At 38.4% G+C, this 25,590-nt stretch overlaps 1 long non-coding RNA gene across 1 annotated transcript in view; it reads left to right on the plus strand.

Moving 5' to 3' along the window:
• The first annotated feature begins 5,219 nt into the window (after window positions 1–5,219).
• LOC130607050 (uncharacterized) overlaps window positions 5,220–25,590 on the plus strand; it is a 47,677-nt gene continuing 27,306 nt past the window's right edge. Inside the window, exon 1 of the long non-coding RNA XR_008974147.1 lies at window positions 5,220–5,351. This is a non-coding gene — a long non-coding RNA (uncharacterized LOC130607050). The remainder of the gene's footprint in view (window positions 5,352–25,590) is intronic.

The raw sequence follows: 25,590 nt of genomic DNA on the forward strand, positions 1-25,590 counted from the left end.
GCTTGTTTTGACTTGCTCCTTTCCACTGCGTCTTTCTCAGCCATGCATCTCTGGAGCTGCACCTCCTGTGCTGGTCTGCAGTTTCCTTACATTTTTCTGACACCAGATTCAGACCCACTTCTTCCTTGACACCTACAAGCAGTGGGACAGCAAATGACAGTGATTTTCTTGCACTTGTTTCAAGGTTTGAAGCTTGCTGTGCTTTCCTCTTGAAAGTTGTGATTTTTTAAAAAGAGTGTTTTTCTTTCTCAGATGACATCCTCTCTATGCTCTAACCCAAGCCTGTAATCTCAGTTATAACCTCAGGGACTGCTTTTCTTTTTGGTAATGCTCTTGTCACATTTTTACGTACAGCAGAAATTTGAGCAGAGGGTACACACGAAATGCACGTGTGCCAGGAAGGTTTACATATTCACAGTGCACCAAGTAGTGAATCTGCTCTCTTCATGACTGCATCTTGGGAAACTTCTGTGGGAAGCTTACATAGACACATGAGCCAGGCAAGTCTGTATGAGGCATCAACTGCTTGGTTTTAGAAAGAGGGTCTGAAACTGGAAGCAGAAGAGTGTTTTGTTTCAAATAGTTCTATGTGTAGCTAAGGTACAATTTAAAATAAAGCAGAAATTATTTGAGAAATTGAGCCTAAGACAAGGCTGACATTCATTTAGTTGCCACAGAGGATGCTGTACAGACAGTTCCCATTTTAGTGCATGAGTGGTGCTCCTGTCTTGTAGAATGGAGCCATTGTCGTCAATGGTCATTCCTTGTGGCCAGACAAAGGGCAGCATGGGGGTGTAAGACGCCAAAAGGCAGTGCTGTGAAGAATGGGGGCTTCCTGGAGAAGGCTGTGCACAGCACCTACTCCATGCTGCTGCTGAAGATGCAGTGAGTGTTTCAGTGGAAATTTCATGTGAGTTGTGGGGTAATGTGTTTTCCCATCTTTTGTCATCTCACATGTGAAGGAACATAGATAATATATAATTTTCAAAAAACAATGTTATCTGAAGCTTAACAGGGGTGTTAACAATGTTCAAGTGTGCTCATGAAAATTATTACTTCAGTTTGTCTGCATACACATTTGCAGCTGCAGTACAACTTAATGTTGCTGTTCTTAAAAGCCAGCTCTGGTAGAACTGAGATATCTGATGGTCGTCTCTATCTCCCATGAGAGAAGCTTGGGAGACTTTACAACATGATATATTGCCTAGTTTACTTGGGATTAGGATCCCTCACAGAAAACACCATTGTCTCTCCCAGTGAAACTGTGACCTACTGGCCCAAATACCTCATCTGATCTCAGCTGCTATGATATCTTTGAAATAAATAGGACCTGTGCTAGCCATGCAGTGATCCTAATCTTTGAAATCTTTATACACCCGCCTTCATTCTGGCATTAGAGAGGGTCTGGTAATCATGCAAAAAATGTTAGCTATCTCTAAAATGTGACAAAATTATAGTAAATGTAGAAATTGATGAAATGAGGAGCAAAAGATTATGGGCATTGTTAGGCAGTGCACAGGTTCAGGGAATATGAACTTTTCTTTTTCAAAAGTCCTAAAACTACCCCTAAAAGTTTAACTGGTAGGAGGCATGAGTAGGCTCTAGTTCTGAGATTTTCTTCCTGGAAATAACTGGAAGAAAAAAATGTTTCAAACAAGAGTTAACTATTAAAATACAAGTGAAGGGTTAATGGGTTAATTTTTCATCTCTTAGGGAAGCAGTAAAGGCTAACTTTTTCCATTCTGCATTACATGTGGCATTATACATGGCAGCTGCAACCTATTTCTAATCCTTAATTCTGATAGTTTATTGCTGTTGTGGGAGATGAAGGATTTGGTCCTTGGTCTAGAGTTCCAGGTGTCTGAGAAATTTGAAAGACGTGTGCAAAAACGAAAAATGATGCAAAGAATACGACATTTCTGGAAATATCGTTAGATTTTGGTCATCAGGGAAGAGGAATGGATGGTTCAGGTCATCTGCTGAACTGGCATTTCAGTGCTTGAGCAGGCAGAGAATTGAGCAGACAGACTTGTCAGAGTCATGGGTTAAGTTATTGCTTTGAAGTGTGGCACCATCATATAACTTACAAGTCTATATAGATGCTTAGTTCTCTCCAGTCTACCTAAGCCTTCAGTTTTCATTCTCGGTTATTCTGGTCCTGTTTCTGACCCTGGAGGCAACAGACAGTTTTTTCTTGTTTCAAACTTTGTGCAGTTATTTAGGGAAGTGCAGTAGATCTACTGTGGAAGCTCATCTGGGGGTACAGTCTTCCAGCTCCTGAACAAATCTGGTCACTTACTGATGCAAGTCTGCTCAGATGTAATGGCTAGAGTCCTAGCTGCACAAAAGAGACAAGTGCGTACACAGAATAAAATTTCTTACTGTGTCTACTTAATAGAACTATCTTTTCCAGAAATCTTTTGCATTTTCTCTTTTCTTTTCAAACTCACATTTATGCGGATTTTAAGGCAAAAAGAAGTACTTAATTATCTATTCTAATCTCCTCCTTTTCCTCATAAAATAAGCGAGAGAACTTCCCTGAATTAATTTCTGCTCTACTCTTACAGCTGTGGTTGAACTGAATATATCTTTTAGAGAAATACTCGATCTTAACATTTTCTGGTGATGAAAAGTCCATTGCAATCCACAGTGCTAGTTCACAATGCCTAATTACTCCCATTGTTAAAAATACAAGTCTTGTGTCTAAGTCTTAATTGTTCTCACTTCAGTTTCCAGGTGCTGGATCTTATCATACCATTCTGCTAGACTGAAGAACTGTGCATTTTTCAAAGTACTCTTCCCCATGTAGATAACTACAGATTTGAGAAAATCTGCTCTTTTGACCTTCTCTCTGATAACTTCAAAGTCCTACCTCTGCTACCTTGGTAGCAATGCCCAGGTTCAGATTTGAGCAAGTAGCTCAAGCCAAGTTAGTGGTTCTGTACTATAGTCCCTTCTTTGTCTCTGACTCATCACTTAACTCTATACTTCATTGTGGCAGAGGCAAATGCAAGTTGGCCAGTTCTCCAGCTGGGCTTTCTCACACCAGGGATGTTTGTGCAGGGACAGACCTTGAGTAAAGATGTGCTTCTGAAGGCAAAGGGGAAGTATCTATGCTGTTTGTTCCTGAACATGAGCATCAAATACAGCAATTTCCAGGCTCTAATTATGGAGATTTACTAGCCAGGGTGCCATTTTACAACTTATTTTTCTGCATCTATGTCTTGGGCTTACTCTTTTGCTGGCTTTGCTGCAGGAATATAAAGGGGAGACAAATCGCAATAATACAGTCAATATTGGTGAAGCTCAAGAACATCAGATCTTCTAAGCTACCCTTTGTTAGACTAAGTAGTAGATTTATCCCAAACTAGACACAGAGACTGAGTCAATAAAAATATGGCATGGATGATCAAGACTGTGGACTCAAGTGTGAACTGCTCAAGTTAATAATGTAACTCTACCAGCAGTGTATTTAATCTTTGCATTCGTGTTTTGCAGCTTTCCATTTTTATTTCTACCTCTTTTCTGAACCCTCTCTGATTTTTTAAAAAGCTTCCTTAAAATGTGGACAGCAGTGTTGGATACAAACAGCAGATGCTCCAGTATCAAGGCAATATAACCTTAAAATATTTTCCTTTTCAGTTCACTAAATCATAACTCTACTCATAGCAGCCACAGTGGCTACTCAGAAATAACACATATTCTGCTGTTTGTCATGAATATTTTTTCTTTTTTTGGAAATAGTAACTGAAAATCTTACTACCCAGAAATCCCTTCTTCTAAATATGATGTATTTTTTTTATGGATGCACAGCCTTTCATTGTTGACATTGAAGAACCTATTTGACTGTGCTAGCTCTCTGTACAGTGCAGATCCTTTTATATGAGTAATCTCTTTTTATCCATCACTTCTCAGTCTTTCTTTTATATGAAAACTTTATCAGAAGTGATGTGACTAGATGCTTTCTACAGGTTATTAATAAAAATATGAAAATGGGGAGAAAAAATCCATTGAGAACCTATTAGAAAGATACCTGTGCGGTGATAGTTTCCCACCTACAAGCAGACTTCAAGAGTCTTCAACTGGTGGTGAACTTACATAGAATGTAAACCAGTTATGTCATACAATTCTAGATGCGCAATTCAGATCTTCAAAAAAGCACATCAAATGCTTCAGGGATCTTATTAAATCAACAGTACTGCATTTACGAAGCAAATTTTTATTTTCATCAGATAGTTTTATAAGATCTTTTTGCCATTAACTGCAGTTGATCAGCATTCATTAAATTCTCTTGTTTAGTTCTTCAAAATGAGAGGAGTTTCACCCCATTACTGCTTGATATAAGCAGGACTATAGCTTGTAGTATTTTTGTGTACGATTTTTCATCATGGTAATGTCAAGCTCTATTAGCACTTATTGAAATCTAAGCTAGGAGTTATTGAAATCTTCTGCAATCAGGCTGAGAAGAAGCTTCTATATGGTCTGATTCCTTATTAAATACTTTTTAATAACCTGACATGGAGAGGACTTTGAGGTTTGTACGGCTTCTTCAAATACAGCAGAAGTAGTGAATCTTTTAAATACAATTGCTTCATTTGTTATTTTTTGCTGAGATTTTCTTAGTAGCCTGAAGGTTCACCTCTTAAGGTTGAAGTCCTACAGTTTTTGTGTAGAAAGCATGGGTAATATTCTGAGTCCTTATGCATTTAATTGTGCATCTCTGTGCTAAGCAAACCAAGCTATGGCCCTTGTTTCCTTTGAGTAATAGCATGATAGTAAGTTAATGAAAAGCAGGATGGAGAAGGGTGTGAGGGAATATTAATGCTGGCTATGTATTTGCATGTACAAAATATTTATGTAGTGCAAAACTATTTGCAGTAATGAGTATTACTGGAATGCATATGACTTACCATATGACACTGTAACATAAGCATATACATACAGATAAAATGTGTGTGTATGTATGAGGAAGACCAAGCAGGAGAGCAGTGGATGTAAGCTGAAATAGAAGGCAAAGCAAAGTGACGTCCATGGCCAGGAATGGGGAACAGGGCCACTCTTTACCTGTCAGACCATGTCTATGAGAAGTGCAGGTGGCTGGCATGGAAGAATAGGGTGCATGGTCTTTTGGATTCAAACAGCTGGAGCTTACAAAACTTCGTGGTCTTCCTTGAGAAAACAAACCATAAACATGTGAACTGTGTCCTTTTTTTTTCTAGGGTATTGGAAAGGTGGTAACTGTCACATGAGGGTCTCAGGACAGGCAGGGGAAAGGGAAGTGATGAGGAGGAATCTCTGACCATCTATCTTTATTTTTTGAATCTTTTGGTGTGAATGCTTGACCTGAGCAGGTGAGAAACATTGAGATAATGGCTCATGGGTGTCAGTGTTTTACTGTTTCCCACTCCTACTGCTAGCTCTTGCTGTGTGTTTTCATTCTGCTTTTTAGCAGTGGCCTCAGCCTGCTGCTGACTGGTTTGCCCAGTCCTGGATTTCTTCAGTCACCTATGGTGGTTTGACAAGAGATGCTGTAAGTCAGAAGCTGTACCAAGCTTGGCAAATCAAACTCCACCACTCCTGTTTGGCCCAGTTAAACTACCAGAGTTCAAGATGGAGCAAACAACTATGCTTGCAGTTTTTCTTTTTTCCTTATTTTTTTCATTATGTGTACTTTTCACATCTAGTCCCTTATTCAAATCTGACACGTTGTGAGAAGCCAATGTCATTAATATCTGATGCATCTCTGTGTGCAGCCGATGGGTTCGTAGAGCTGTGTTAGAGGGGTCTACTGTATATCTCTAGCTCTGACTTTTTGCCATAGGTCAGTATAATCCAACGTATTACAAATGTATCAGAAGCCAGTAAATTCCACAGTTACTTCCACAGTAAAACAAATAATTTCTGCTTGACTAGTGTGTCACTTCCTTGAAAGTATCTGGTTTTGATCTAAAGATACTAGGAGCTGGTATAGCTTGGAGGACAGCTATGGTTTTGTTTTATACGTAGATTCTTGCTCAGTTGAATTTGTCTACTTGCAGTTGTAGCTTCTTGTTCAGTCTGTCTACACTACATTGAAGAGCTCTTTAGTGTCTGTTTTTCTACCTATCATAAAATTTGTCACCTCAAAATATTGCATTCGGAACAAAATCCATCACTAGAAGTAGGAAATGATCAACATCTTTGTTGCCACTCTCACCAGAAAACAACAGATAAAATGAACATGGAGATTCAAATCATAAAATCTGCTGGGCAGATGGAGTTGCTCCTCATGGGATGATGTCCTGCTCTTGGAAAGCTTGAAGGAACATTGTCATGCTGAAAATTACTGGTACTGAAATGAAGTGCTTTACTTTCAAGAACAGGTTGCCCTGTAACTCTTAAATGCACAGAAGCACCATATATGTTTATATATATTGTGTAAAATAATTCAGCAGTCTCATATGGCTGGTATAATTTTAATTGCATGGTAAAACATGGGAATATTTCTAGAAGAAAAGATAGTTGGGAACACCTGCCTCCTTGTATTCACTGCACAAATTTGTTCATTTTCAACATGAACTGCTTATTGAGGAATCTTAGGTGACAAGCCCAAGAACTGACTTTACAATTTAGTGAAACTATAGAGTTAATTTAATTTATTTTTTTCCAGAATTATGCTAAGTTCTACAAAAATCATTAAAGAGTACCATCCCATACTTTTGAAAGAGAAACTAATTTCAAAGCCTTTCCCAAAGATAGTAAACTTATCTTTGTAGTTTGTCTTGTCTAAACCAGGTTGGATGCAGCACTTCAGAATATGCTGTAGAAGCTAATCCTGTATGTTCATGAGGAAGGGCAAAGAATATTGCTGATCTTCTGTTTTTATAGTTTTTCAGTATTACCATCAGGTCATGTAGGTCTTTGGAATGTCATGTTGTAAATCAAAAAAGAGGAAAAAATTAATTAACAAGAATATAATTTCTCAGATGGCTCTTTATAATGAAGCCCTGGCCAATGCCTGTAAATACATGAGACTGGAAACACCCAACAGCTTCCACAGTCCCAGAGACAGGGCTGGACGTCATTGCTGGTCACCTCGGTAACCAATGGGCCCTCTGTGCCAATAAGAAATAGCCACAATCCCCACTTTTCCAGGATTCCTGTGTCATTTAGATGCCATCACTGTACCCAGCCTCAGACTGACCTCAGATGGAGCTGGGAACCTGTCAGGACATATCACTGCACTGCTGGAGGACATGTTGGAGGATGAAGAGTTAATCTGATCAGGGACTTCAGGTGTTATGATTTATGTTTGTTCACAGCTTGGCCAGAGTGACTGGAATGTCCACCACCACAAACAAACAATAAAAACATTAGTGCATTAGTATGCACTAATACACGTGCAACTTCTTCTTCTACTATGTACGGTACAAATTGTTAAATGCACTGACTAGAATACATTAGAATGCATTTCTTTTAGCCTATAAAAGGCTAAAGATTTTTTTTTGTTGTTTTTTTTTTTTACCAGTGTTTTAAGAACTTTTCGCAATCAAATCTGCAGCTCCACATATTGCAGACCTGCATTTTCTCAGTCTGACCACTTTGCATGGAAAATAAACCCCAGAAACTCCTAAGTAACTTGGTTCTGGTTGAACAATAAGAGCTTGTTAAAAATGAAAATTATCCTGCTGAGAAATGCAGAGCAAAAAGCACATAAGGAATGCACAGCAGTTCACTGAGGGCTGGGCTGCATGTGGCAAGCAGCTCTAACACAGAAGGAGGAGCGGTCCTTCCCATGGGAGCAAGTCCTGACTCAGAAACCTTTCTGTGCCCAGAAGGAATTTATTCTGTGGTAGGAGTGCATGCAGTGTTGATTACATCTCCCTATCTTCTCTAGCCATTACACCCTGTCAGCTCCCCAGGGAGGGATGCCTTCTCTCCATCTTCTGCCTGATGGGGAGAAGGCATCCCTCAAGTTTTACACTTGTGCCCTCTATGTTTGGGCACATGTGTAAAACTTGACTCCACGTTAGGCAGGATCACAGCCGTTCTTGAGAAATATGTCTTTCAAATGCCAAAATAGACATTATAGATAGGTAAAAAGCCAATGGAGCACAGCAAACTGCAGAAAGGAAGAGCCCACATTGTCAGCAGAAATGAAGGATTGCATGTTTCTGTTCACCACTGGAATTACTTTTCTTTTTCTTCTTCTGAAAAAAAAAGCAACCCAACATTCTGTTGCTGGTATCTTTCAAGTCCAACTACATATAGCCTGAAAAGCAATACCAGAAAGTGTCAAACTGTGGGTAAAGCCCATCCTGAATCTTTGTTAGCGAAGACAGTCCTTCCTCATAGGAGAAGGAAAACTCCTATGTTCAAACTCGGGCTGATGGAGCTCGTCTAGCCTTGTAAGGTCTTCCATCTAAGAGAAGGACACTCTTGTAAAACCTTCGACCTGTGGATTTTGCTGTCACCGTCCTAGCTAGCCAGGCCGTGGCAATTAAACCTCAGGTGTAGAGGATGGGGCCAGTTCTGTGCACGCTGCGCCTCACCTAAAAAATCCACTGCGCAGGCTGGAAGGGCTCACTCTCACTGTCTGTAGCGACAGGCGAGGGATGAAACAGCAGGTGACAAGGTGCATGGTAAGCTGCAGATCCAGCCTTGCGTGTGGGCGGATCAGGGCATGGGTAGCTTGAGATCGCTCAGGAGATGACAGTCCTGGTCGGACACTTCCTGATTGCCTAAGCACCCTTTTTTCCAACCAGATTTGCATATCCCACATGCCCTCGGTCATTGTGCTTGTAGTAAGTGTGGTTAAAGCCCTTCCCAAATCTTCGCTCGCTAAGCCAAGCTATCAATCAATCAATCAATATGGGTGGGTTTCTACTACTTGCTGCTTGCATGGAAGTGCTCATTCTCCCTGTAGTACAGCTTCTTTGGCAGTAGAGGGCGCTTAGAATATGGACAAAGCATAAGAAATGCCTTCTGAAACTTCCCTCAGAAAGCTTTTGTTTAGCTGTGTGGAAGCTTCAATGCTGTCAAATGTTATCTAGTTTAAAATAAGGAGATTTTAAAGTGTTTGACTTTGCAGATCATTTAATATCGCTGTTTTAAACAAAATTAAAAAGTTAATTTTATTTTCTCTTTGACTCGGGTTTTAGCATTGCAAATAGTCTATTTAGGTTTTTTTTTTATTTTTCTAGTGTGCTATCAGCAAAGCAACAATATTTTATTATTTTGCTGACACTAGGAGTAAAGGAAATCATTTTTCCTTAGAAAACGGTGAAAATAATTTTAGTAATATTTTAGGTTATTCTGGGGTCAAGTGAACCCATTCCAAAATAGGGAAACTCAATTATACAACTGGTACAGAAGAAAGATACTGCAATGAAAAGCTAAGAAGTGGAAAAATGTGCCCCATTACTACATTTTGATTCTTCTAGGCCAAATATGAAGCTTTCATAAGTTCTTTAGGTTGCTAAGCTCACTTATTTCACTTGAAGCCCCTAGAAAGATTTGGACCTTCAGGAAACATGGGGGTGTCATCGATGTTTGGATGTGAATGTTAAAGCTTTTCTCATACTCAAATGGTGAATTTCAATTAATCCTATTAATAAATTTTACTGTTTAAATGAAATAGATTTACTTCATACCTGTACAAACTTCAGCAATAATCCTGTACACACGGCAGCAGTAATCCCGTACACTTAACCTCAAAAGAATTTTCCTTAAAAGTCAGTGCCATTTACTCATTTGAGGTCCTTATTTCAGGATCAGTCTTGCATGGCATATTTTCTGCCACTTATGGTAGTTGTAACAGTAATTGATGAGAAAATGATGTCATATCTCCTACTCTTATCTGAGAAAACATATGGAGCAGCTACTGTAAACCAGGACAAAATAAGCAGAAATCTTCTGTAACTATTTGAAGGTGTTGGATTAGGTCCATAAGTGGAATAAATTGATGTATCTCCAGTGACTGAAAAGAAACTGTGTATTTAGAGCAACTGAGGAACTGGCAAATTGTCTGTCAAAACATAGAAGTCAAACTGTGGGTGGGTTCTGGTTATATTAAATTACTGTCACTGTTCACAGAGCTTTGAGAACAGGACAAGGAGAGGACCTTCTTTTCTAAACCTTCTTTCATATATAGTAACACAACATTTAAGTGGCTCATTATTTTTATTTGCCCTAATTTGTGGTATCACTTGCAGTACGTCTACAACTTGTATAAAACCAAAAAGTTAATGTTTTTGCAAGCCAAAACTGGTGTAGATGCACTCATTTACATCAAACAATTACATCAACAGAGAACTTGATTTAGCAAGGCCAGACATACAACCATCAGCTAACTTTTCTCACTCAGCTTATTAAGTTCTTCTAATGAGGCATCTTTAGCAAGTTTCAGCAGAGATGGTGTCTCTGTTTACCAAAATCCCATCTTTCTCATCCTCTGGCTGAGTTACCAATAGGCTTCTACAGAGACAATGGTTAGCAAATCTTCAGTTCAGCCACAGCACAGCTGCAATTAACGTAGCCATCTATAAGATGATATTACCAATATCATTTACCTGGATGCAGGAGTTGTGAACTTCTACTAATTGAGCTATCAAGAAAACAGACTAAGAAGAAAGTTCTGTCAATCACCAGCAGGAGAAGGGTCTCTTCAGAAGATTAAAATTTTGGTTGCTCCCTATCTTATTTGAGTGAGCTGGTTAAGAAGTGGTGGAAAGTGTGCTACACCTGCTGTTGCAAAAGCTGCTGCTCTTACCTGTTTGTACACGGTGTTTGTAGTTCCTGCCCACAGTGCTCTTGTAGCTCATGTAATGGGGCCCTTCCTTCTCACACGTTTTTTCTACCAAAAAGGTAATACAGGCTTTCTTCTCTCTTCTGTTCGTCCTGTGAAGCAAAGGCACTGTACGAAGCAGAAGTAATTTCCATGCATACAGCAGAAACCAAGCACTTACTTTCATCTCTATTTCCAAAGGCTGAAAGAACATGTTAATTACCTAAGAACCTTCCATTTGAAAACTAGAACAACAGGAGGAAGGCACCACGGGTAAGGAAGAACCTGGCTTTTGTCAGCCAGCTAACAAACCAGCACAGTGGTTTGTAAAAGTTCCCTCAGATGCTTATTCCTGCTCCCTTTTTCTCAGAGTCTGAATGCTGCTTATCACATGGTTAAGATTCAACTCATAAAAACATGTCTCAGCAATTGGAATTTACCCTTTGACCTTCATATCACCCCCCCCCCCCCGTTTTATCCTCCTGCTGTGATGCACAAGCTTTGTCTTCACCAGACATCACTTACACTGGTGAAAACTGCTATTTGCACAAGTTCAAAAACTCAGCAGACACAGGGATGAAAGCATATATAGACATAAAAATATATATGTAATTGTTGTCTCCTTAAAACAACCAGAGAAACAACAACATTTTATGGGTTTTCCCATTCTATGCAATTTTTTTTGTTTTGCAATGATGCACCCAGTGAATACAGACCTAGAAGTGGTGAATTATTCAGTATTCTGAAATATTTCTTCCCTTTTAAAAAACTTTCTTGCATTGTGCATAGGCATTTGCATGCCTTTGTGGGCATAGGAATAGGCATCACCCTGCTCCTGGTCTCTAAACTTCTACATGGGGTCAGTGTGGAGGAACAGCACATCTGCTTATGCTGGTTATTTGATGACATATGGTAATAGCTGCAGTGTTAGAGCTGAACGTGCTACGCCACAGGAAGTTAAGCAAAATAGACCTGCTGGCATTTCTCCCCACCTTTACATTGAAAAAAAAAAAAGTGTTAAAAGTGTTTTTCTTTTTATACGGTGAAGAGCCATTATTAGCTATGAAAAAAAATAAAAAAGATACAGTTGAGTGTTTCAAGTGCTTGGTTTCTGTGCAACTGTATGTATGCGTATAAAAACTAACCAGACAGGCAGATCTGCACTGGTAAATAGGGCACTTCATACACATACGCATACACACATGTATTCAACAAGATTCAACCAGCTTTTAAGTAAAAATAATAACCTTAGACTAGAAGCTGAGCCCGGTGCTAATCTATCAGGCATGAAAGTATGGTCTGTGTTGCAATCTGAGGATAGCTCTACTGAACAATTATGAGATTATATCCTCTTCAGAGGGTATAATTATGCCTCCTCTATATATCTTATTTAGAATGCATAATGCCTCTCCCCTGAAAGTGAAAAAAAATACTACATAGACATGCAATGAATTTTTGCTTCCAGCACACAAAAGACCGTAGACATCCAGAAAGCTTTTTGTATGCAGGATTGTTGGGCTGCAAAGAACAAGGCTGGGCTCCTGATACATATTTGAAAATAACAAACCAAAAATAAAAAAACCTACAACCTTTGTGGCTTTTGGTGAGAGGAAGCTATGTCTTGTAAGAGTTTCTCCCAATTCATTTTCGCAGATGTCTTAGTAATGACTGTTTGACAGCTTAAATTAAACATGCCAGTCAGTAGCATTGGGATATTTCTTAGCCATAACAAAATAGAAGACATCTTTCTAAGCAAACTCTACTTTGTGTCTACTGCCATTAGCTACCAGTATAAATGGGTACAAGTGTTACAGACTCAGGGGCTATAGAAGAGGTGGTAATAAAAACGGTGTGTTTTACCCAGGTGACCGATAATTTTTTTTTTTCCTGTTTCATTGCACTGTTTAATCTTTCCAAGCTCAGATCAAATGATTGCTCATTTGGGATGATAAACCTTATTGCTACTGTCTGGTATGTGTAATGACCGCTTAATAATTTGCACTACCAAGGCAGTAGCTCTTTTTAGTTTGTTTTCAAAGGTGGTAAGGAGTATCATCGCTATACTCTTTTTCATAGAGCTGAGGTTGCTACAAACCTAAAGATAAATCTGCAAATCTATGTGACTATTCTTTATCATTGTCACTAGCTTAGTGGTGGTCTGCCATTTTTCTTGAAAGCTGGGCACCAACTGCTGGCCAGAAGTATTTTTCACTGAATTCTTTGTACTTTAAATAAACTACTGCTTCAAGAACTGCCGAGTGTTCCTCATTCATCTTCAGGACACAGAGCTTCATGTATATCTTTGCAAGCCTTGACTCTGTGAAATGTTTGTCTCATCTCTCTGCCATCTATAGCAGTCTTTGAACTCACTTCAGGTTTATTGATGGCCTTGACTAAATTAATGCAGATGTAATTTTTTTTTTTCTAAAGGTTTACACTATGACTAATCATATGCAAAACAAATCCTCATTTAGAGAAGCTCATGCTATATTCTCCTCCTCTTCTCCTAAAAGGTCTTTCTGAATTTATACAGTAAATGTTGCTGAAAGTGTTGGGAGGGGGAGATTGTTGTTTCCTTTGGCATTTCTCATCTTAAAGTGGTAGAAGAATATGCATCTGCTTTTCCCTGTGGAGGGAGAGATAATATGATAACCTTCTGATTATATACATAAGCGGGAACTGATCAGCTTCTCTTCTGATTCGTTTTTAAGGGCAAGTTCCAGTTGGATTGTGCTAATGCACATATTCATGAATCTCTCCAAACAGGATTCACTGCTCTCCGGGGAACTGTTGAAGTATGCATCATTGTTTCAATGAAGTATCTTCATTATAAAACATAGGGACTATAAAAGGTGAATACCATTTTCCTCGGCCTAATATAATCTCTGGTTTTACTTTCTCCCACTATAGTGATTTTTTTTAACAGAATCAGAGAGAATAAAATGAGACAATTTCAAATGAAATATTACATGAAGTTGGGTACATGAGCCTTGATGAAGAGAGTATTTTATTTTCCATTGTTTTATTGAAGTAGAGAAAAATTAATATCAGTGGAATAAAAAAGATCTTTAGGATCACATCACTGATTCAAAGCAGCTCAGTGGGGATTTTTGGTCTCTAGAGATGCATAGTTTCCTACTTTAGTGCATTAACACAAATGGGTATAATAGGCTACAATGCTGAGTAAAGTTAAGACATTTAAGGTTTGAGGCAAATGCTGGAATGTTTACTGAAATCAATCACAAAAAAGATTTTGCTCATTGCAAAGAACAGAGTGACATAAATGGCTCTATGGACTGTAAAAAATTATTAGTCAAGTTTCCTGTTTTTTCACTCTATAATTACCTTAAAGGTACCTACACTTTCATTTATTATAATATACACATTACAAAGAGCAGTTAGTATTGCATTTAAATATGGTGAGGGACAAAAGAATGTTGCAGTATTATTTGAAGAGGCTTCTTAAAGCACGGAGCATTATGGTGAAGAAACATAATCACTTTCCTGTGAACAAATATATGTATATATGTATCTGTATGTTTGTGTATAGTTTACACAAAAATATAGAAAAAGGGGGAGTTTTCAGAGTATAATGAATCTCTCACATAGAAAAGTTCTTATGTAGCTTGCAGCACTCTAGCCAATATATAAACAGGCATGATCCCTCCTCGAGGGGCTTGTGATCTGAGAAGGGTATAGACAACTCTGTTTAGATGGATATAATATAGTATGTAGGTTGAAGGTCCAATGCTAAAAGTATTAAAATAATATTGGACTGGTTTATTGTTTTGCTTTGTATTCTAGAAAAAATAACATGGTACTGAAGGTAAAATACTATCAAAGATATCTAGCTCTGCATGGCCTTGTGGCTCCAGATAGCTCTGTGTTACATTAGAAAATGCTTTATATTTTAGTTTGTTTTCAAAGTGTAAAATTCTTGCCTGTGTATGGGAGCAAAACATGGCCTATGGCACACTTAAATTCCACTCAAGCTGCATTTGGAAAGCTTAAGTGGGGCTTAAATAGTGAATAGGACTTTTCCTGGCACGTTGATCCATGACGGATTTCTCTTGTAGCAGTGGTGACACAAGTCGTGTGTTCTATAATGACACCAGATTTATGAAAGCCTGTCATGGTCAAAAGCAGTCACATGCACACGCAGAAATAAACTAAAAATCTGGTGCTACATTATCAGCCATGCTAGAAGAATTACACATATTTCACTGTTTGGTTCAACGTCACCAGGTCTCTGACAATAGATAGCTGACAGTCTTAGTATGGCTGGGAGTTTCCAACCACCCCTCTCCACCTCCTCCTCTTCCAAATTCTGTTTAATTGAGTATGTTGGCAACCAGACCTTGAAATGTGCTTTGCTGTCAATTACTTACTTTTAAAAGGCAAAACATCCGTATGAGTTTCTGCACCACTTTATTTCACGATTAGTGTCTTTGATGGCAAACTGGTGCCTGCAAAATATACCCGTGCTAGCATGACGTAATAATAACATCCTAGAAATCCTGCTTGGGAGACTACAGTAAATCATTCATTAGGGAATGTGTGAATATATTACATTAATGAATATACTATATCTGTACATATAACTACATATAATCATTTATGTATAGTTTTAATAAAATTATGTAAAATATATATAAATGAATATTCATATATTTTATATATTATTGGCATAGTATAGTACAGTATACTATAGAAACCACATATAAATAAATTAATATATATCATGTTAAATACAGTATAGTGCATTACAATATATAGTAATGTATAGGTTTATGTATCTAATATTAACACATAAAAATGAATACATTGTAAAATGTCTTAATCTTTTGTTTATCAATTTTAATTTTTCCAGAAACATTTCGACTTGATCATTTAAATTTTAGGTTGCTCTCTTTCTGCTAACAGAAGTCAGACGGCATTTCTTTCTGTTTCTGGCTGGATAAAAATAAATCACATGTAAAGAAACCTCTGTGGTTTTACATGTCACAGAAGAAAATGGCTTTGGAGAAAACATCATGCCTTAGAATATACCCACTTATGCCATACTTGGAGCATCATGTCAGTTTAAAATTTAATGATAAGGTCATATATAGCATATGACGCTGCTTTGGGAAAGATGTACTCAGAACTTTGTCTTCTGTAATTCTACTTGGGTTGGGTATTATTCTGTGATTTTTAGGAATTTATTTCCATACACTTCCTAGTAGTCTGTCCTATCCTATCCTTAATAACTGGAATAGGTACATAGGTGTCAGTGTTTAAGGTTTGTTTTCAAGTTGTCTCTGAGGTAAATAAAATTTCATGCATGACAGAAGAAGACACAAATCAGAATAAGCAAAATATATTTATAGCACTCGCCTGGCACTATTGTTATACAGAATTGATGTACAGTGAGGCAGCTGCATATCAGTGTTTCACTTTCATTGCCACAGGATACAGTTCTAGTACCTCAATATTTTGGGGAAAGAACTTAGCCTATTCAGATCACATGGAAAACTACCTCTAGAGAAAAAAAAAAAAGGGGAGTAGTTACAAAGGCAGCTGATTCATCTGTCCCAGAAAATGTCTGGTTATGCCTTTTGAAGGAACTGTAAAGGATGAAGCAAATGACTAAATTACTCAAAAGTGGTTAGGAAAATCCAAGGATAATTCAGTGAATACCATAAATGTCTGCTATTTGCCTCTATGCCTGTAACATAACTGCCCGATATTGGTTTTCTTATTTTCTTTTTTTTTTCTTTTTGCTGTTGTGCTGTATTCCTTGTGTTTGGTAAAAAATAACTTACAAATAAGTAAAGGCTTTCATTACTAAAGGAATGACAGAACAATATAATTATCATGTCAGGCGACACAGCGTTTTGTAGTAACCCAGTAAATAATTTATGTCATCATTGTACATTTTTTAATAAAAACTACTATTTTTAAATGCACATTAGTGTCATGAAGACATCATAGTAGCTTGCAAGATACATTTTACGTACTGATATGATGGGCACTACAGAAGGATTCACATATCTTCAGAAATAGGTAGGACCCAAACACTGTCAGTTGGGTTTACTGGGTGAAATCCCAGTTCCACTGAATGCAGTCCTCCCTTTGACTTCAGTAATGCGTGACTTTCACCCACTGTTTTTATGTTGGGTCATGGGACATCGCTAACATAAGGCATCAAAAAATGACTTCTGGTCAATCAGGGTTTTAGTACAGATCTGATGGTCTGAGAGATAAAGTAAATCAGTGTGGATCAAACCTGTTCTGAAGGGATCTTAAAGGTCAAGTTGATGGTTAAGTCATCATGATTGCTTAACTCTTCAACTCTGTGTAGAGACTTGCTGATTATAGTGCTGGGTTTGGAGAGATGAGTAAGACTGGACAGAGCCCACCAGATTAATCCACAGAAGTGACTCCCTTGTGCTCAGATATTAACTTTTCCTCATGCAGAATCTGAACTGTATGGAAAGGTCCTTGTATTTCAGTCTTAAACCCAGCCTTTCATCTGTTAGAAAGCTTTATTGGAATAATTACAGATAGAATCGGCCATGGTGATATACTAAATGTATTGACAACACCAAGTAAGAAAATCTCCCCTTGCAATTCATCCGCCTCATTACCATGAGATTCCAGTAACATTCCACATTATAAAACTAAAATCAGATCTTGTTCAAAAGCTGCCTTTAGCAGCTTTTAATAAAAATTAAAATAAAATGTAAAAATCTTTGTTTCTTTGTTCCAACTAACTTCTTCATATTCTGAAGACCAAAGGATGCAGACTCCAACCCGTGTCTGCAGTCTCATGCAAGCTGGGCAGAAACTCTTCAATGCTAGAGGAGAGCAAAAATGTGAGAGAGGGCTGTACAGAGATAGGGAAGGAATGTGTTGTATTGCTTGTTCTCTGTAAACATGAGAGCATTTGGAGTACAGAATTTTCATCCGTCTTAATAACAAAAAGTACATCCTAGGCCACAAACTGCTGTTTTTCTTCTTTTACGAGGACACGTGAATAAAGAAAAGAGGAAATTACACCTATGGTTGAACAGCTTTCACAAGAGCAACATCTTTTTTCATGCAGTAGTCCTGATACATTCATATGTTAAAGACACTGAGTGGAGTATTATTTTGAGTTATCCATCTTCACCTACCAGAACAGACAGACACTACCATAATTTAAAAAAGAATAAAAAAATAAAAAACTGAAAAGGAAGAGAGAGGGGAGAGAAGAGACATTTAGGAAAAACAACCAACCAACCAACCAGCTAATCAAAAATACATGCTAAAATACCCACAAAACCCAAACCAAAGAAACCAGTTTAAATAAGAGTTTATTTTTTCCATATACATATATATATATATCTTCTCTATCTCTCCCATCTCTCTAGAAGGCCAAACTAAGTAATATCTGTAGGGCTTTTTCAGAAGTCATTCTTCATGCAAAAAAGTGACACATATTGGTTATTTATCAAACTCCTTACTTTTTGTCTTAATACAGGCAGGATATTATACAGTATACACAAACATGTATATAAAACCAGTTTGAGATAGATGCAGGCAAAGCTACATTACGTATTCTTGCAAAGAAAGAGAAAAAGAAACATGCTAGTATAGCAATGTAGTCAAGCATAATTAATAAGTAATATGTGCACAGATAAATAAAATGCTCTGAAATTTTCATAGTACAAGAGGATGAAGTAACTATCTTCTGCTCCAGCAGAAAACATCAAGCAGGTCCCTCCCAGTTGAAGCTCAGTATTGTACCTTGCCATATGCACATCATCTATTTGTGCTGTTAGGTCAAATAATAATGCCTGAGGTCTTAATGGCTCTCTTTTTTCTCTGGGAGCAGGTCTTTCTTCTTACCTTGTCCTATTAAGAGATACATTGATGACAAATAAGTCACAGATATCAAAAATAAATACAGTTTGCTGGTTGAAAGCTCCATCTTGTTTATTTGGCACCAGGTCCAGTTGATGATTATGACACAAGCTTCAGTAACATCAACATCATGCCTTCTCTAAACTCCCTGAAAAAAAAAGCAGTATCTATGTGTTATAGGTAGAGCCACATAAGGCATCTTATTTTAACATGTGAATAAATCTATTTCAATAACACATCAGGCTGCGATAACCACAGAGTCAAAAAAAGCATTGAATAAGGAGTTCATTGGATACTGTTTGCAGGCATCAACTTACACAGACGGCATTCTGAAGCTATGCATTGGCTTTTGGGTTTTCAGAACCATCATTCAATCTGCAGAAAAGGCTGAGAATTGGTCAAGATAACACTGTCTCAGAGTGTCCTTTCAATTGCAGTGACCCACCTGGACTGTGGAAGTCCAGAACATTGAGAGAATAATAGGGGGTAAATAATAAACTACGTTTTGAAATCACAGGCAAGATTATTTTCAGGTTTTATTTTCATTACAGAAAATTTACATATGAAAAAGAAAGACTCTTTCCTTTCCTTTTTCTGTTTACACCATCTTTTTCTTCATCCTGTATAAAGTAGATTTCATCAACTGCTAGGTCAGGTTCAAATACCTGCAAGTAAAGGGATGAGAGAAAAAGAGTCTTTGGCAGACCTTTTATCTTTTTTTGCTACTATATATTTTCTACGGAAAAAAAAAATATTAAAATTAATTAGAAAAAAAAAGAGGCAAAAGCAAGTTAATAGGCAACTCTTTATCCAGAGGAAGAGATATGGGTGAGACAACTCCCCCATCCTTATGCTTATAGGCCCCACGTAGCAGAGCATTCCCTGCAGCTTCAGCTGGAGAAGCTGCTTTCTGTTCTGCGTTGACAGTTCAAAGAGATGCAGCTCTCAGGTCTGTAAAGCACATTGAGGATGAAAATGGTCAGAAAAAAGTTTCCCATACACGTATAGGTCATTATTTTATTGACTCCTACAGCCACTTCAAAACATGCTGAATTCCTGTATATTTCTGTTCCCACTGTATTATTCTGAATACCCATAACTAAGAACTAAGCAGTGACATTATTAATGCAAAAGGAGGAAAGGAATTCTACACTGCTGACTGCACTTTTCAGAAACAGGCTGGATATGGATTTTATTATTTGACCAGACTGCAACTTATTACTTTGGTGGGCTTGGCAAGTGTTTCAAAATAGAGAGTCCAAGGTAAACTGTGTCGCTTGTCTGCACTTGCTCTTGCACTTTGTCTTTGCTTTCTCCTGAAATCCTTGTGAGAAGAAGGAATTCTGTCTGTGTTAGACAGAAGTTGCACAAAATAGCCCTCACCACGGGGAGTGTGGCACACTACAGAATAAGCACGGCCGGTGCAGAAATTTGGCTTTCGTAGAATCCCCTGTAGTCTGAATCGGAATGCAAAGATACTTCCCACAGGATAAAGCCAAAGAGGAGAGAAACGGCTGACAGAGGGATTGTATGCTTACTTCAGTGCAGTTCCCACTGCAAGTCCTTGTGTGCAGACTACTTTCTCATATGCACCCTTTGACAGAAGCTTGGCATCTCAACTGAAGGCTTCATAATTAAAAATCCCTGTGCTGAAATTTGAAAGCTTTTCAGACTTGGTTTCATTTTGTTAACAGGGTGGTTATTAACAGGGATATGAAGCTCTTTGTTACAGATGGGAGACTGGGAATGGTATAAAACTGTCTTTATCAAGTTTTCCAGGATAAATTATTTTAGACTGGGTGCGTGTCGTGAACACTTTTCTAGACTCCTGCTTTCTGTTCTGAGCCAAATTATCAGAAGCTGAAGATCACTACATTAGAGCTGAGAAATCAAACTAACCAGTGCTAGATGTGTTTTAGCCTTACCTTGGGCTCCTTTTTGGTCTGGTGAGTGGGTGGATGAAGGTTCAAACCAGCTCTTGCCTCATTCATGCTAGTTGTCCCATCTCTAATCATAATGCCACAAACTACTGCAGTAGCTCCCACAACCAAGCTATCAACGTGACCTTGTCATTTCAATTTTTCACACATATTCTTTGCTCCCCACCCCCCTTGTCTGTGTACCATATCGCACTAAAATCTCATCTCTCCAGCCTACTGCCATGGGCTACTAATCTGTAATACAGCTCACTCTGAGAAATGCCAAGCAGGATGGAAAAAAGGCAAAACTCACAGAAGAGAAACTTTAGTTGGCCATTGCCTCTGTCATGAAACTCTATCTTGCCTTCTCTTCACTTTGCACCATGCTGCAGTCCAGCCCAGAAGCAGCAGGGTTTGGCTTTGACCCTTACCTGAATGACCAATGGAGAACAACAGACCATTACATGGGTTCTAAACATGAGAGAACTAAATGTACTGCAGTTAAAAAACCCTCCTCCTTTTCTATCATGAAAAAAAAAAAAAAGAGCAATTTTCAGGTTTATTTTTCTAAAATCCCGTAATTCTCATTTTCCCTTCCTTGTTCCTAATCTGCTCCCATTTCCTGAAAATACCAAAGCCCCACAGATTGCCCCATATTCTTGTCTTCATTATGACAGAAATGCTCATGCAAACAGGGACAAGTATTTAATACAAATACTTCAGCAAATTATTTCTGACCCCTCCATTCTAAGGTAATAAAAAAATCACTAAGAATATGTGGGGTTAGTTGGAGCAATTAGTAAATTAATAGAACTAATTATTTGCTCACAAATATTTTTATATACAGAAATAAATAAGAAACAAAATTTATTTGAAAAATCATGTTTAATTACTTGCTCTGTTTCAGCTGTATGTACTCCAAGTCAGTGGTTAAAGCAATCTATCAGGCTTCCAGCTCTGCCTGATCCAGCTTCTCCAAACAAAATCTGCCAGAAAATTGATGACATGTGTAGTAAATATTTTTTTTAAAGCTCACACTGTGATCCATTTGGAGAACTAAGGGTCTGGCTTATGCCCAGAGCCTCCAGTTTCCTGACCAATCTCATTTCAATGGAAGCCAGTTATTTAAAGATGATAACTCTGCACATACAGCATGTTTTATACACAGAATAAACTTTCAGCGACTTTCTACATCGCAGAAAGGGACTTCTGTTTTACTTCTGTCCATTATTCTGAAAGGCCAGAAATCTTCATCTCCTGTGGGTGTAAGAAAATACAGCTTGCTGAAGCATCAGATCAGACGTGGGTTTTCATCTCTGTCCATTTTCTCTCACATGAAAGACTTCTGGAGCAAGCAAAGCATGCTTTTGTTGACCAGAAAAGATCAAAAAGGCAGTTTATTTTTGTCCTTCAGCCACTAGACTGATACTCTCAGTTCTGTTAACATTCTGCCCCCATTTGAACTGGACACTTTGGAAGTATCAATAATGCAAGTTGGAGGGCTGCACTATCACTCATCCTGTATTTGCCTCTTCTTCTACAAAATTAAATCAAGTTGAAATCAAAGGAGACACAATCTCAGTCATATAGGCAGAAAAACTCCTGTAGCTCTGCAGCAATTCTCAGTGAAATATTTGAAAATATTTATGTTGGCAGCAGTGACTGATCCACATTGAGAGAGCAGAGTTAACAAAATACTTCCACCCTGTGGAGACATAAACAAAGTGTTGGAAGCCACTCATCATGCCATCCACCTTCTCCCCGCTTCTTTGACAGGTGCATCTCCTGAAACAGAATGTTGTTTTACAGGAACATCAGGAAGTGCAAAAGTAACTAATAAAACAGTGACAATCCCACTGTGACCACAAGGACTAGGACCAGTAAACGGTGCACCCCTATTATTTATGAGTGAAGAGAATATATGTAGCTATCAGAGCCCTTTCTTAACATCGCAGATTGGGTCAAGAATAGATTCTGTAGGAAAGCTCAGACTATTTCTCTGTCTCAGACTATTGCCATGATGAATGTTCTTACAGGATTCAGATGATTCAGTGGATCAGGAACAGAAATGTCAGCTGTGACTGGTTGTGTCAAAAATTTTTCTCTACCTCAGCTCGCTGCTGTATGTTCAGAGTTCAACTATAGCACTCCTGGCAGCATTGTAATTGGCAGAAGAATCATCCTCAATGCATCTGTTGTTGAGTGTTTCCCTACTTAAAATATGTGTGAAGGAATATTCACAGGTGAGATGCACATACATATAACAGTATTCTGTTGAAAACACAGTAAGAAGCAGTAAGTATTTAGCCACAGCTGAGTTCTCTCTAATTTCATCCAAAACAGAATAACAGCATCTTCCCATGCTGAAATACATTTCATTATAGGATGTCTAAGCTGTTAAGCATCCATGTTACATAACAGATGCCACACTGACTTCTAGTAATTCCACTACCTTGATATCCCAAGCAGCTGTCTGTAATGAGGGAAGCCTTCTTCCACAGAAAACCTGGACTGGTTCACAAGGTTCTGTTGATTGGTGGGTCAGCATGGCTTTGGGGACCTGTTTCCCCTGTGTACACCATAACAGAGCTAAACCCGCAATCCCTGCTCCCCCAGGACAGGCTGCAATTGGGTCTTATTGTCAAATGCAAAGCACAGAAGGAGGAGGAAGAGTTCTCTTGTACCGCATTCCTCTCTGGCAATAGTTGAAATATCAGAAGCCTCCTTGGCCCTGTTGTGCAAGTGTAATTGCTGGTCACTGTGGAGAAAAAATACAAGGGATTTTCAAGTTATACTTGAGCAAAACTTTTGCCTGATTTCAATCAAAACCGTGAAATGGGAACTTTTAAAACCTGAAATTAAACTCAATTTCTAGCTGTTATACACCCTTTAAAGAATGAGGTTTTGTGCTTTTATCCTCAATCCCCTACCACCCTCAGTCTGCTTCTTACTTGCAATAAGAATGGATGTAAGAATGCTGAGACATTTAGTGATATTTTTATCCAGTGGTAAAACCTTGCCTCACTCTTTCATAGCTCTCCAATGATGCTCACATGCATCTCAGTATCTTCTCAGCATTTGCATTTGGTTTCAGATCTCCCTCTTAGGCTAGATCATGTGCAGTCTTTCTTTCCAAACATTTTTGTAATATTCAATGGCACTGCATGCCTCCATTTGTTTGCTTTCTTTCCTAAAGCAGTGAATGGTTCTCCGTAGTGAAGATGTTATAGACAAGCAAAGTAAAACAAGCCTCTTTCCTCCTTGCTTCTCTTCACTCTAACAAGTGAATAGATCAGATGTATGTTAAGTATTTGAAGGAATAATATAATTTAACCAATGTACACTGCTCAGTGACCTGAATCACCTGCTTTCATAGACAGTTGACATTATTTACATTCAGGCTTTTTTGCAGAGAGGCATTTTGAATGACCCTTCAGAATGAATATGCGCAATAGAAACCCTCTACACGCTGCATCTGCACCTACCACTTATGATATGCCTCCAGTTACCCTGCATTTTTCAACCAGGTGTCTACAGCTCCAAAGAAAAAAAAAGATGTCTTTTATTATTTTTATATTTTTTTGTCAGTGAGATCACTGACTTGAAGGCCATGCTCTGTACACAAACGGAACTTGATTCCTTTCACTGATGAAACACATATAGCGTACCCTAAACCTGACTGTCAGCTTCCGTACAGGGAGCCAGCCCTTGACAAGGGTGAAGCCAACACTGGGTAATTTCAAGACAGACAAGAGTAAGCCTCCTTTTTGTTGTGATATCTGATGTGGCTCAAGACATAAAACATTCAGAGACTTAGTTGGTATTTTTTCAGAGAAACATATTTAAAAATGAAGCTATAGTTCAGACAGCTGAGCTGACAACAGCTTACAAAAAATGAGCACAGTAAACAACTGCAGAAGTCTCCAGACACTGCAAGACAAGATGAGCAAATATTTTCTTCCTCTGAAATGCAACTTGTTTTACTAATTTTTATTTGACTGTATCCCATTGGTATCAGATAATACAGGGAAAAAACCATGGTTAGGCTATGGAGTGGTGTCAGTATGGATTTAAACTAGAAATATCATTTTAACATCATGATTTTCAAAATTATGATTTCAATGATCTTTTCATTGAGCCTTACAAATTTATGGTTTGTGTATTGTTAGATTATTTTGCCTTGCCATTATACAGTTGTGAATATTATCCTATGTCATTGGATATACTATGAAATGAAATATTTGTCATCTGAGTACCATTATTTCCCAGTTCATCCCTGCTACAAATCCGTTGTCTCGAAATGTTTGTCAGCCTCTCTATCACTTGCAGGAAGAAGTTGTCTTCTTCACCCTTGAGGAACCTCCTGGATTGCTTGTACTGGGCCATACCACCCCTCCAACTGACATCGGGGTGATTGAAATCCCCCATGAGGACAAGGCCTGCAAGTGTGAGGCTGCTCCTATCTGTCTAGAGAGCGCTTCGTCCACAGAGTCATCCTGATCGGGTGGCCTATAGCAGACCCCTGCAGTAATGTCCCCCATCACACTTCTCCCTTTGACCCTAACCCACAAGCTCTCTGTTGACTCATCACCTGTCCCCAGACAGAGTTCCATGCTATCCAACCTGTCACTAATGGCTACTCCCCCTCCCCGCCTGCCAGGCCTGTCTTTCCTAAAGAGCCTATAACATTCCATTCCAACACTCCAGTCATAGGAGTCATCCTAACATGTTTCTATGATGCCAATATCATATCCCTGTTGACGTACATGCATCTCTAATTCCTCTTGTTTATTCCCCCTACCATAGGCATTTGTACAGAGGCATCGGAGCCAAGCTCCAAATAAAACAGTTCGATGTGAGGAGCACTAGTCTTAACAACAAGAAGAAACAGTGCTGTCTAACTATGGACAAACTAGGGCTTTGGAGCTAATGATCTTAAACTTATTCAGGGTATAATAAAGGTTTACAACCAACTGTAGGCATCCAGATCACATGTGATCCATCATCTTCAGTCTCTTC

This window comes from Pezoporus wallicus, unplaced genomic scaffold, assembly GCF_028554395.1.
Source record: "Pezoporus wallicus isolate ANWC-B61680 ecotype Strahan unplaced genomic scaffold, APGP_CSIRO_Pwel_v1 contig_1181, whole genome shotgun sequence".
Taxonomy (NCBI): domain Eukaryota; kingdom Metazoa; phylum Chordata; class Aves; order Psittaciformes; family Psittacidae; genus Pezoporus; species Pezoporus wallicus.